At 42.1% G+C, this 12,625-nt stretch overlaps 1 protein-coding gene across 18 annotated transcripts in view; it reads right to left on the bottom strand.

The window, feature by feature from the left end:
• The window catches only part of NRCAM (neuronal cell adhesion molecule), a 165,891-nt gene extending 155,655 nt beyond the window's left edge, over window positions 1–10,236 (bottom strand). For 9 of the 18 annotated variants that reach the window (XM_087764177.1, XM_087764178.1, XM_087764180.1 and 6 more), the window contains exon 1: window positions 9,967–10,146. The gene's annotated coding sequence lies outside the window, so the exon portion shown is untranslated. Of the gene's footprint in view, window positions 1–9,966; window positions 10,149–10,217 lie in introns of those variants that run through there. The other 9 variants (XM_087764187.1, XM_087764185.1, XM_087764188.1 and 6 more) reach the window with 3 other exon arrangements.
• Between the last annotated feature and the right edge of the window lie 2,389 nt (window positions 10,237–12,625).

The raw sequence follows: 12,625 nt of genomic DNA, 5'->3' as shown, positions 1-12,625 counted from the left end.
CAGTCAAACCAGGAAGCTACGTATTAGTTTGTAATTTGAACTTTCCCATCTATAATAATAAAAAAAATGGTATTTATTTACTTTAGCTTGCTATGTGAAACTTCTTTGTCATGAGTAGGGTTAGTAACTCTTTGGTGTGTTTTTCAATATAATCTCAGTTAAACTAAGCAGGGGGGAAAAAAGTCACAGAAATCTTCGACTCTTTTAGGACAGCTTTACCTCAGAAGAGAAAAGAAAACACACATAAGTGTCTACATAACATAATGAACATAAAGGCTAATCTTCCTACTAATGCTAACTTTTGCATTAGCCCTGGCACTCATTTGACTTCCAACAGATTACAGTTATTGCACGTGTTCTCAGCAATAGCGTTTCTGTCACTGTATTTAAGGGAGAGAATTCAGCCCTTGTAGAGATTTGTCAAGTCTCATAACTTTAACTAAATTTTTCAAAAACCCAGATGCAAAAATCAACCAATTATTAAGAGCAACTCAGGTTTATTTTTAAATGATTTCCAGCTTCTAGATATAGAGGGGAAAAAAAAAAAAAAAAAAAAAAAAAGAAGCTAGGACATATTAGCCAAGTGAACTATGAAGATGCAAATCTTCATAAATCATTAATACCTATGATATTCTTGAGTGTCTGATGCTGTCAATTCTGCTAGTACATTTCTCTGGATGCAATGAGAAACCTACTCCCATATTTCAATGCCGAGGGGGTGAGAAGGTTGTGAAGTAGTACATAAAACTTCAGAAGTAACTTGGAGAAATTCCTCCAGATAAAAGTTTTGAGGATGATCTCTACAAACCTCTTACCAAAGACCTCTCCAGAAATCCTGTTGTTAAGGGAACTGTGCCTGCTGGCAATGACTGTGGGGAAATTGGAAATCTGGGGCAGCATTTAAGATTATTTTGATGAAGCTTCACTCCAGCATAACTGGTAGAACTGAGACCAACCAAAGTTCTTAAGACTTGCCTCTAAAGAATGCTGTGACTTTGAAACAATGGGATAAGGACTTTGCTTTCCTTACAAAAGCTGTCTAGGTTTTAGAGGAAAATAAATCAAAGAAAAGACACTACCACTGTAGCTTGAGATGGTGCATGAGCAGTAGAAGCCAACACATGACATGCTTTAATTAAGCACCTACATTCCTAGCAAGAAAGCTAATGAGAAATTACTGAACATCATCTTTCACTAAAACCTACAGTACAGCATTCCTGAAAAAGGCTACTTTATTGAAGTATTTAATTTTAGGCCCGTAATGTTAAATATTTTCCATGATACTCTGAAGAGCAAAATTACATGCTTTAAAGGACATAAATGTTATTAATAATAAAAAGGAAAAGAAGAATATGCAAATGCTGGGGGATCTTTGTGAAAACATGAACTTTAATTCAGACAGAATTAAATTAACTAGAAGAGAGAAACTATTGAGAAAGGAGTACATTTTTCATTTTCAAATGAAGATGAACATGGTCTTGGAAAACACGCTTGAACTAAAATCACGGGACTCAATATAAAGGTAAATGGGTTCAGTTTAACACCTGATTATTTACAGGTCAAACTACATGATCTGATAAACTGTTCTGACTTCCATTGTAGGAATACAAAACCACAGGTGAATTCTAAGCAGATATATTTACTTTCATCTTATGCTGACAAAGTATAATACTACTCAATGTTTATGAAACTTTGTGCATCTATACTGTGTTATTTATTCATTCATTATCTCACTGTATTTTTACAGGTGTAGGCAGTCTCTAAGGATTTTTGTTTGGAGTCATCAAACAATGTGTCTGCCCTCTGGTGGTCACACTCACCTTTATACGTTCCCACATTTTAATCTTTTTTAAGTTAAAAATGCACTTCATACAACTACCGCCTACAAGATCTAACAGATAATATAGCTTTTAGTCTAACAGATAATTTAGCAAGCCTGGGCTGGCTTGCTTTCCAGTTATATAATTGCTTATATTTCAACTTTATCATGCAGAAATAGCCCACATATAATTTTAAGGTGTTCCTTGTTTTGTCCATATCTAGAACAAAGTTTAGACACCAATTTTTAAAGCACTCAAACCACAGGAAAGCAGAAAACTTGCAAAAATTCCCCAGAATAACATCTGAAGTTTCAATTTATATTGAGATTATATGCTTGGTATTGTCTGGGAGAAGATGTTACACCTTGCAAGACATTGAAAAGTTGGCTACTAGACTCCAAGGTCCATAAATACATGCCATGCTTCTGAGGGAAAAGATGGATATTTAAAAGACTATTTGCACATTAAAGCTGTCAGAGCTGTACTGTATAGAAACTTCTATGACTTCGTATATCATGCAAGGTTGATATGGAAAAAAAAACATTCAATAAGGAAGGACCAGGGTCTGTAGTCCAGCCACTGGCACTGCTCCCCCAACAGCCGCATGTCAGCTCATGTGACAGGGGAGAAGTCATGCAGCTTCCATACTTACTTTGCATTATATATCCAGGAAAAAGTTGGAGAAAACTGTTTCTCAGCTTTAAGCCTTCATCGTCAGAGAAGCAGTAGGTGGAATCCTCTCTCCCTCATTATTTGATGCTTTTAAAGAGATTAGGTGATGTAAAAACCACACAGACAAACTTCAGGAGGATTCAAAATACAGTTGGTATGTAGAACACTGACATCAGATTTGTTGGGTGTTTTAGATGTCTAACCAAAAACCAGCTCATGAGTAGGCAGCAGCAAGCCAAACTATACCTAAGGTACATACAGCTCCAATAGGAAGGGTGGGTTCCTTCACACCCCCACAGATGTCCCAAACACCCTTGTAGTATTACTTGGTCTGGGTTGCAGTAATAGTGATAATAGTTCTCATCTGCCCCTATGTCCTAATCAAACCTATGCCTAGGGAAGAATAATGACATCTGCAGCAGAAAGAAGAGCTCAGAAGACTGTGGATTCTCTGCAACAGCCTCAAGAACATATGGTCCCCCTTCCACCTTCATTGCCAAGATATTCCCTGTCTTTGGGTGTCTCTGAACTTCACTATAAATAATAAATAAATATGGTGGTAAATGGAAGTAGGACTCTCTTACATCTGCTGGAAAGACCGTATCCTGTCCAACATCTCCGGTCACAAGGGCTCTTGTCTTCATGACTTACAGACTTGATCACTGCAATACTGAAATGATTTCCTCACACTCCAGGGAAAGCAACAACTTCCTCAAAACGTGACAGGACTCTGCAACAGATCACAATGCCAACTCTGGCTTTCAGTTCTTTTACTCAGAACTCAATTCACAATGTGGAAAACAGGTTGCCATTCTGTCCCGAACTGATTTAACAACAACAACAGAACTTAATCACACTGGAACCATTAAATTGCTCGTAACTGAAAATGCTCACCATCTATGAAGAACATAAACTCTTCACAGCAGCTGGACCCAGAACACAAAACTTACTGCTCCAAGACTCAGGAATGACTAGAGGCCACAGTTCATCCAACATTGCATGCAAAAACTCCATTTCTGTTCTTTTCTCTTAATGCAGAGCTCCCCTGATGTAAACTTACTCAAGTCCTGTACAATTTTGAAGGGATGGGAAAGGGAAAGGCATATATCTCCCTTTTCTGAGCTTCAGTAAGAAATACCTAGTCAGAACAGATTAAAAAAACAGTAAAATGGCTAGCACAGCCTAATAACATCTCATCTTACTACCCAAAGCAAGAAACAGATTTTGATTGTATGTGGCCATGTAACAACTGCAACAAAACTACCAAATTCAGCTGAGCTGACAATGAAAAAATACCTTCCATTTTTCTTGAAAAGAGCAGCAACTCAAGGGGGTTAAACTTCCTACTGTATATTTAGTTTGTCCAGACACCATAGCATTGGTCTACAGGTGGGAGGGCTTAGTGGAGGGACCCACAGATCCCAGCTTACTCCAAGTGTCAGTAACCAAGTCACTAAACCTGTTTATCCCACCCAAACAATAGCCGTGGCCAAGCTTACCTCTTCCTGATAGCACTTGAAAATTGTAAGGAGGAAGGCACATCAACACCTCCTGCCTTTTGATTCCCCTAGAGATGTGAACAGCAGCAGCCCTTCTAAACACTGGAGAAGTAGTGACGAGGACCATCTATCCTGTTATGGAGGGTAACTTGTGGTGTACAAGCCTACTGACAAACACCACTGAATTCTTAAATACTCTTGAAAAGCCCTTTAAGTGACAGGGAATATGCCATGAAGATAACAGAGGTATGTAATGTTTTCCTTCAACTGCTCGATTTGATAATTCCTAGCAAAAGAAACCCCAACCCTTCACCAACAATAAGGCAAATTCTTCATTTTCTTCTTCTGCTCCCCTTCAAGTAACTCATTTGCCTGCTTTTGACGTGCTCTTCAAAATTCTTCCCTCAGGACTGGTTGCACTTCCCACTTCACACCAAGGAGCTATCCCCTGCTTCATCCCACACACTTTTACACGAGTTGTACGTACTTTCCCTCTCAATCTATTCTACTCAGAGCTCCCAAGACTGTTGTCTTTCCCCTTTAAGATTTCCAGTGGACTTTATTTCCAACTCCCTCACTTCTACCACTTCTTTCTAACGTAAAAGTCAGTAATACATTTTGCTCTTCATCCTTCTCCTCATGGATTTTTTTTTTTGTAATACATTATCTTCAGCCTCTTTCTTTGAATTTTGTTCATTTCTACTACCCTGCCCATGCTACAGTATTGAGCGGGAAGACTTCCCTTGGCCAGTGCCTATGCATTGGTCAGTTAACTCCATGGTATTGTTCCTCACCAGCAGAACTGTTCTCCGACTCCAAATCTTGTACAACAGCTGGCTTTTGCACTAATTGCTTACATACAATGCCTTTGCATACACACAGACACACAGGGAGCCCTACAGTGTTGTGACACTGTAAAAGCAACTCCTTTAGATGAGCCCTCAGAATCAAGTTGGACAAACACAGCAACACTGAAAAAACGGAAAAAGGGAAGTTGGAGGCACAGCTCAGCACAACAAAGAAAATCTGTACTCGTATAAACACGGTCAGCTCCTCACTTAGGTAATAGTCTAAAGGAAAATGATATGTTAATATTTTGGGTGGCTGTCTGGAAAAGCCTAATTAGTGGCCAAAGACTAACTCATACAACCAGGAAGTTATGGACCAACCTTTGTTTTCCTCAGACAAGCTGTTGAACCGTAACAATTACATACTTTAAACCAGAGGAAATTAAAGGGTCATGTACACCTAACGGTGCAGACAAAGTATTAAGACAACTGTATTCCCACTGGGATGCATCCAGATTCAGCACTCTTACATGAGTATTTATAGAATTTAGAGAGACTACATTCATACTGATTCTGTCTCATTTAACTGACAGTTTAGACAGCTAGTTCCTTTCTAATGCAGCTGGTTTTTAAAGTTATCACGTCCTCATAAGTTGAACTGGCCTTTTTTTCCTTTGCTTGGCTATTTTTGTGCATCTGAGATGCTCTGCATGAAATGCTGCTTTTTAAATAAACTTTGGTTGCTTAAAGTAGAATGGAGGTACTGTGAGCTCTTACAGAAACATTTTATAATTCAAGCTGTTATGCTTCCATACTAAAAAGTTAACAAGGGGAAAGCTGTAATCACATTATGAATTGAGCCATTTCAAAACTGAAACAGTGTAGGAAAACAGTGTATTCACAAAATGAATACTAAGATACATTTATCCTGATTCATACAGCAAAACAAAAAAAATTGAAAGCTGCTTACAACAGTTAATAGAGGATCCAGATGAACATTTCTGTACTTATTCAACATTTACTAGAAGGGAGAAGCTAAAGAGCAATCCAGAGGAGTATTTGCAATGCAATTAGGCCAGACAAGTAAGTCTGAATGTATGCCAGCTGCAGGGGCCTGCCCTTAATTCACACAATCAAATGTCTAGTGTGTCGCACTGTGTCTAGCATCAGTATCTCCAGTATTAAAAGTCTCATCAGATATGTACTTGTTTACTGAGCATCTTAATCGGGGTCTGAACACATATCTAGCTGTACCTTCTAGCAGTCTATATGCCAGTCCATCACCATCTGTCAGTTAAAGCTTGCACAGACAGAAAAAAAATCAATTCAAACAAATGCGTTCGGCTCTCAAACTAAGCTATCATTCACATTTCAATATAAGACTTGAATTCCTTTTCAGTGTTCTTCAACTTTGACCCAGCTCTACCCCCTCCTTCACTGAAAAGGGCAAAGACAACAGCCCAGCAAGTGGGACAGGCAAAACAGACCTCCTTTGTTCACTTTTTCCCTTTCAGTTTTCTATGGAGGTAAATAACTGAAAGCTCAGCCAGCCTCCAGTGGCTCAGAAGAAAGCAATATAGCTAGCTTGCAACTATCCTTTCCTGGTTAACAAACAGTAGGACAAAACTTATGGTGCATCATGTTAATCTTATTATTGGAGATTAACTCTTTACAAATTCCCTTAATATTATATTTACAAGACGATATTCATAAATGCATAAGTTACAATATCTTTAATATTAAACTGAATAGACAGTACACATACCAATTTAAAATGCAACAAATGATCACTGTGGAGAAAGTATAACTGAATTTTTTGAATACTGTCAGCCCACTCAGGAAGGCAAAATCAAATTCATTGCATATTGCCCAGCAGACAACCTCCTACGTTATTCCCTCAGCTTAAAATTACCAAGATACACTTTCTCTGTATGGCTTCCCATTTTACCAACTCTGTTCATAAAACATAACAAAATGAACATATCCAGTGAAAACCGAATAGTACAGTACAATGGAAGGTAAGTAATTGCAATTCAAGGTGATTTGGGACAAATGAATAAAACTACAGACTAACAGCAATTCCACAGCCGCAGGCAAAACAGATTTAATTTTTAGGCTGATTGAGCTATTTGAGCTGTGCAATAATCTATTAACAAAAACCCACACCTTTAGTGTATTCAGTATGTGTTACATCCAGATACCATGGAGGGTCATTTCCCTACAGCAGGAAGAATAGGGAGACTAGCATTACTTGAAATCGGAATCCTCAAACCAATAAAATGTGTCAGTTAGAGAGACATCTCATCAACCCCAAGAAACTCTAACTTGGTTACTAAAGCTTCTGCCATCACCTTTTCGAGCACCAGAGAGAAACACCAAAGAACAACAAGCTAAAAGGACGTATCAGTAAACATCCACTGGATTTGTTATTTCGTTTCCTGAAAATAAAGACCATTTGAAAAAAAGTAACTTTCTTATTACAACCCTTCTTATCAAACGAGCTGTGGTATATGTGATAAATATTACGCTTCCCGCAAGAAAATAAGGACTGATAACTAAGGCTTAGAGTCTGATGATCTCATTCACCTTGAACATTATTACTTTTGAGTATTTTTACCATGGTCAGCGAGACTAATTACAGAACTAAGATACCCATACGAGTATGATTAATCGTGGATTTATTCTGAGTTGTGAAGAGGGTTTTAGCTTCATCATTAACACCAGCTGGTACACACTGCCCCATCATCCAATGTGGTCACACAGCTGTACAGTTTTCCTTTAGCTACATCGCCTTTGCACAATCCAGAATGTGAATTCATTCAATGGATCCCGAGTTCTGTCAGCATCAAGCAGCTTTCTGGTTTCGCTTCTTTACATTCAGTATTCTCAGAATACAACACTTTCCCAATTCTGTATTGATATAGTCTGACAGCTAATTTTAGACACCCAAGAGAATTTCACAGTACTTCGAAATTCAAATAAGTGACTTTCACAGACTTTGGTATCAAACTCTTTAGCAACTCTGGTCACTTACTTTGCAACGTCTATTCAAAACTAAGGACAACCATCAACTAAACAAATGCCTGAGCTGTATTCATACTGTTGTGGTTTAACCCCAAGTCAGCAACTAAGTACCACAGAGCTGCTCACTCAGCCTCCTCCCCACCCCTGATGAGACGGGGAAGAGAATGGGGGGGGGGGGGGGGGGGGCGGCGCGGAAGTAAACCCCATGGGTTGAGTTAAACACAGTTTAATAGGACAGCAGAGGAAGAGAAAAAAAAAATAATAGAAGAATATACAAGTGATGCACAATGCAATTGCTCACCACCCGCTGACCAATGCCCAGCCCGTCCCCAAACAGCAGTTGCTGCTCCCCTGGCCAACTCTCCCCAGTTTATATACTGAGCATGACACCATACGGTATGGAGTAGCCCTGTGGCCAGTCTGGGTCAGCTGTCCTGGCTGTGCCCCCTCCCAGCTTCTTGTGCACTGGCCAGAGCATGGGAAGCTGGAAAGTCCTTGACTGGTATAAACACTACTGAGCAACAACTAAAACATCAGTGTGTTCTCACCATTATTCTCATCCTAAAACCAAACCACAGCGCTATACCAGCTAGAAACCATACCATACTAGGAAGAAAATTAACTCTATCCCAGCTGAAACCAGGACACATACAAATAGTAATATCAAACAGATTAGACAAATATTAAAAATATTCTGCATCTTCAAGTCAGTTTTCTGACTTCTAGGTGCTTTGAGCTAGTATGTAGCACTACAATATTCTTCTCTTTCCAGCGGATATCCTTTGCCAAAGAATAACAGCAAGATGCATCCCTCTGCATATATGTTGCTCTCGAACTCAAAAGGAAGTCCAGATGCCTTCTGATGTTGCACAGTGACCTATTCTATGCACAGCCCCATATAATTACTATCCACAAATTATCACAGTGATTATGTTAAATTATGTAAGAAGCTGAAATGATTAATAGTGCACCTGTTAGATGCAATGAAGTTTTCGGGTTTCATCCACCTTTTCTGTAATATACTTAATTAAGAATCAAAATGTGTTTTAATACTCAAAAAAAGACAAAGAAATATGCAAAGACAGGCAACATTAGAAAAAAGAAACCCAGGTGGTTAATACTGGCTTCTTGATTCAATGGGAGGTTGTTTTGAATAAACAGTGAAAAGCTGGACCTTTATGGATAAAAGAACATCTTATCATGATCCATAGGTTCCACTGTACAGTTACATATCACATTTTCCATTGTTTTATCTAACTATATAGACAGCTAAGAAATAGTATTCCTTTCACAAAGTACTTGTCAATATGGAACAGCCTTATTGACTAGGCTGAAACACACTACGATCTTAAATATTTAAACAGCTTGGCATTATTAATCAGGTACTGTTTACACTTAGACTCCCAAGCCTTGGTTTAAACACATTTCAGACTTCAAAACTAACACATCTACGCTGAAGAGTTCAGCGGTAGCTGAAGGTTTAGTTAGTTATTACTTTTTAACCAAAGAGCAAGTGTATTCGCCGCTCAGACTTTGTTGCAATTTTCTGCATTAATCGCCATCAAGAGGAAGCAAAACAAGGGCAAATAGGAGCAGCTCAGAATCCAGCCACATTTTAGCTATTTTATACCCCCACAAAACTGGCGTTGCTACTCGCGGCAAGAAGCAAAGCGCGGAAGGAATTAAAAACCAAAAAAAAAAAAAAAAAGAGCCGAAAAATAAACGTCTAAAAGCCGAAACCCGGCACTTCAGCACAGACAGCTCCTTCCCCCGCACACGCCGGGCCCTCGCCCCCACCCCCGCCGGCCAGCGCACGAAATGGCGACCAACCCACACAGGGATGTATGGGGGCGCGTCGCAGCCGCGGAGCGTCTCCGCCCGGCCCTACCGGGCCGGGCGGAGACGCTCCGCGGCTGCGACGCGGCGGTGCCGGCCCGCCCGCCCCCACGAAGGTCCCCACCGGTCGCCGCAAACCCGCCCCCCGCACCGGTTGCCTCCTCACAGACGTCGCCCGCCGCAAAGGTCTCCGCGCTCCGGGCCACCTGCGTCGCGCCCCGCTCGCCCGACCCCTCAGAGGGAGACCCGGTGGTGCAAGGCGGCGGCACCCGGCTCCTCGGCGACGGCGGCGGGCGCGGTGACAGGGACGGGCGGGTCGGTACTCACGGGAAGCTGCAGCCCCTCCGCCCGGGGAGATGGGGACCCGCGGCCGCGCTGCTGCTCCTCCTGCCCGCTCGGCAGCCCGGCGCGGAGAGCCGAGGCAGGCGCGCTCCCGCGCCTATCACCTCCCCGGCACCCCCGCCCCCGCCCTACCGCGGGGCGCGCTCCCGCGAGGGGTGGGAGGGGGGGGCGGGGAAGACGCGCGTCTGCGCGAGCTGCTCCGGGGCGCGCGCGGCAGCGGGGCGGGTCCCTCGCACCTGAGGTGGCGCGGGGCGGCGGCCTCCATCTTGGGCATCGCCCCCCATCTTGGGCATCGACCCGCGGCCGGCGCCGGGGGAAGGGAGCGAGCCCCAGCCGTCCTCCCGCCCTCCCTCCCTCCGCCACCTGGGTGAAAATCAGAATAAAATCGTTATCGTGCTCTGCGAGCGGACCTGCAGGCGGTGCCAGGGCTCGGCCTTCTCAGCCCCCCCCCCCCCCCCCCGAACCGCCGCTCCTTGTGGGGCGTCTGGAAGATAACCGACCCGGCTCGGTGGGAGCCTCCTCAGCGCCTGAGTCGGGCAACGGCGGGCCGCTCCCCTGCCCTCCCCCGGCCGGGGAGAGCCGAACGCTCGTCGGGGCACCCCCACGCCCGCCCCCCCCTCCACGGTGCGGGCTCTGGCAAAGGCGGCGTTTTAAATAGACGCATTATTTTAGCCCGGCAGTGCCCCTCTAAATAGATGGTTTCAGCCAGTTCCCAAACTGGAGACAAGGATATTATTTTACACTCGAGAATAGTCCTATTGAACTCTGTAGCGCTGCTCACATGTGTGTAGTTAAACACGGGTGTTTGCAGGATTGGAGCCAATAATTTCGGCCGTTGTGGGTACAACAATACAGTAAATTAAACTGACTTCAGAAAGACAGAGGCTTGCATTGCCGGCTTCTTCTGGGGGGCGGTGGAATCCTCCGTGGCATGCCGGTTGTCTTGGGGACTGCCGCAAATAGCGGAGCCAGTGGCCTGCCCACAGCTCGTACCAGCGCGTTCTTCACCAGTCAGAGCAAAATTGAATTAGGTTAAATTTCCAGTTCACAAGTTCAGGAAGTCAGACGGTTAGATGCAATCACTTGAAGAGAAGCTGTGGATGATACCGTTTGGAGAAGAGTCTCAGATGAGGGTTATTTCAAATAAACCTTTCTGCCGAGCATGCCTCTCCATCAAGAAGCACTCACAGTGCTCACCTTCCCTTTCACATCTTGCAGTTCATTTAACACTCAATGTCGGAAAGCATTTTAATATCATTTTGAGACTTCTGTGGGCTATGCTCAATACAGCTCAAAATTATTCCAAGTCTACATTTAACATAGTAAATGTGATTATCTGCCGCTGCTGAACTTGCTTTTGGATCAGCCATTTTAGGAATAGCCTTTTGTGCATTGCAAGGTGGCAACTTTTATAGTGGTTAATTCTTTATTATACATTTCAGGAAACAGCTTTCAAGGTGAACTCTCGAGTGATAACTTAATAGTGCAAAATGCAATGCTCAAGATGAGCAAAAAGCCCTTACCCTGCATCTCTGCAGAAACCCTGGTATGACTCTGGCAAGTTAAATGTGAACGGCTGACCTACTGAAAAACAACACTCTAGATGAATAACAGATTCTATAAATGATATAGCACATGCATATAAATATCCAAGGGTTAAACAATAAGTCAGACACTACTGCTTCAGACTTTGGAGATATTCAAGCTCCTATCAGTCTGAGGCCAGAATATTATAGTTTGAGACCTGCATGTGCAAAGAAGATTAGATGGCTGTGAAGAAAATTCTTTTTATAAAGAGAGGGAAGTAAGTGCTTGAATTTATTGTGTATCCCTAAATGTTCTTTTCTTTTGTTCGTTTGCTTAGATTTTTTCTTGCTGTACAACTCCCAGGTTGCCAACTAATTTATTTAATCTTAAACACAAAACCACTACAGCCTAAGTAAACATTCAGCAACAGGTAAACAGGGAGCCTAGAACTTTAGGATATTGCCTGACTTTTCTTTCAAGATACTCTGTTCCATAAGGAGAATATGTAGCCACTCCTGGCTTTGAGAAAATATGGGTATAAAATGCTGAGAGAAGCATGATTTCTCAGACAGCTATCTTTTTGCATCCTTGCCAGATTCCCAGGGGAACATGGTGAGCCAAACCTCCAAGAGGTGGACTGAAGAACTTCAGCACACTTCAGGGGAAAGACTTGAGTTGAAAGTTCAAGTTTCTTAAAATGTAAGAGCAAAGATCTGGTTAGTATTTTGATGGCCAATGTACCAAATTTTATAGGCACAAACCAATGGGCTGTGGCAATCCACTTGGTGCAAGTTAGACCACGGAAACCAAATAAATGAAGAGATTTTGCTGTTGCAGGGAAGGCGTAATAAACAACTCTATATTAATATATGATTATTATATGATCATATATGATCATATAATAATGATTAGGCTGACATGTTGCAGTGGTACAATTATACCCTTATGATTCCCCTAAGAATTTAAACTCCCTATTTTGTATATTACTGAGATAAACAAATACACACATTCAATAGCACAAAGCAAAACTTTCCAAATGGTGATATACATGTAATTATCAGTAAACAAGTAAATTCAAAGGCTTACAAAGCCTATTACAGAGCTAGGAGTTACTTCT

This window comes from Nipponia nippon, unplaced genomic scaffold (genome assembly GCF_047370975.1).
Source record: "Nipponia nippon isolate SJK-2023a ecotype South Korea unplaced genomic scaffold, ASM4737097v1 scaffold_3, whole genome shotgun sequence".
Taxonomy (NCBI): Eukaryota; Metazoa; Chordata; class Aves; order Pelecaniformes; family Threskiornithidae; genus Nipponia; species Nipponia nippon.
This window is presented reverse-complemented; position numbering and strand designations above follow the sequence as displayed.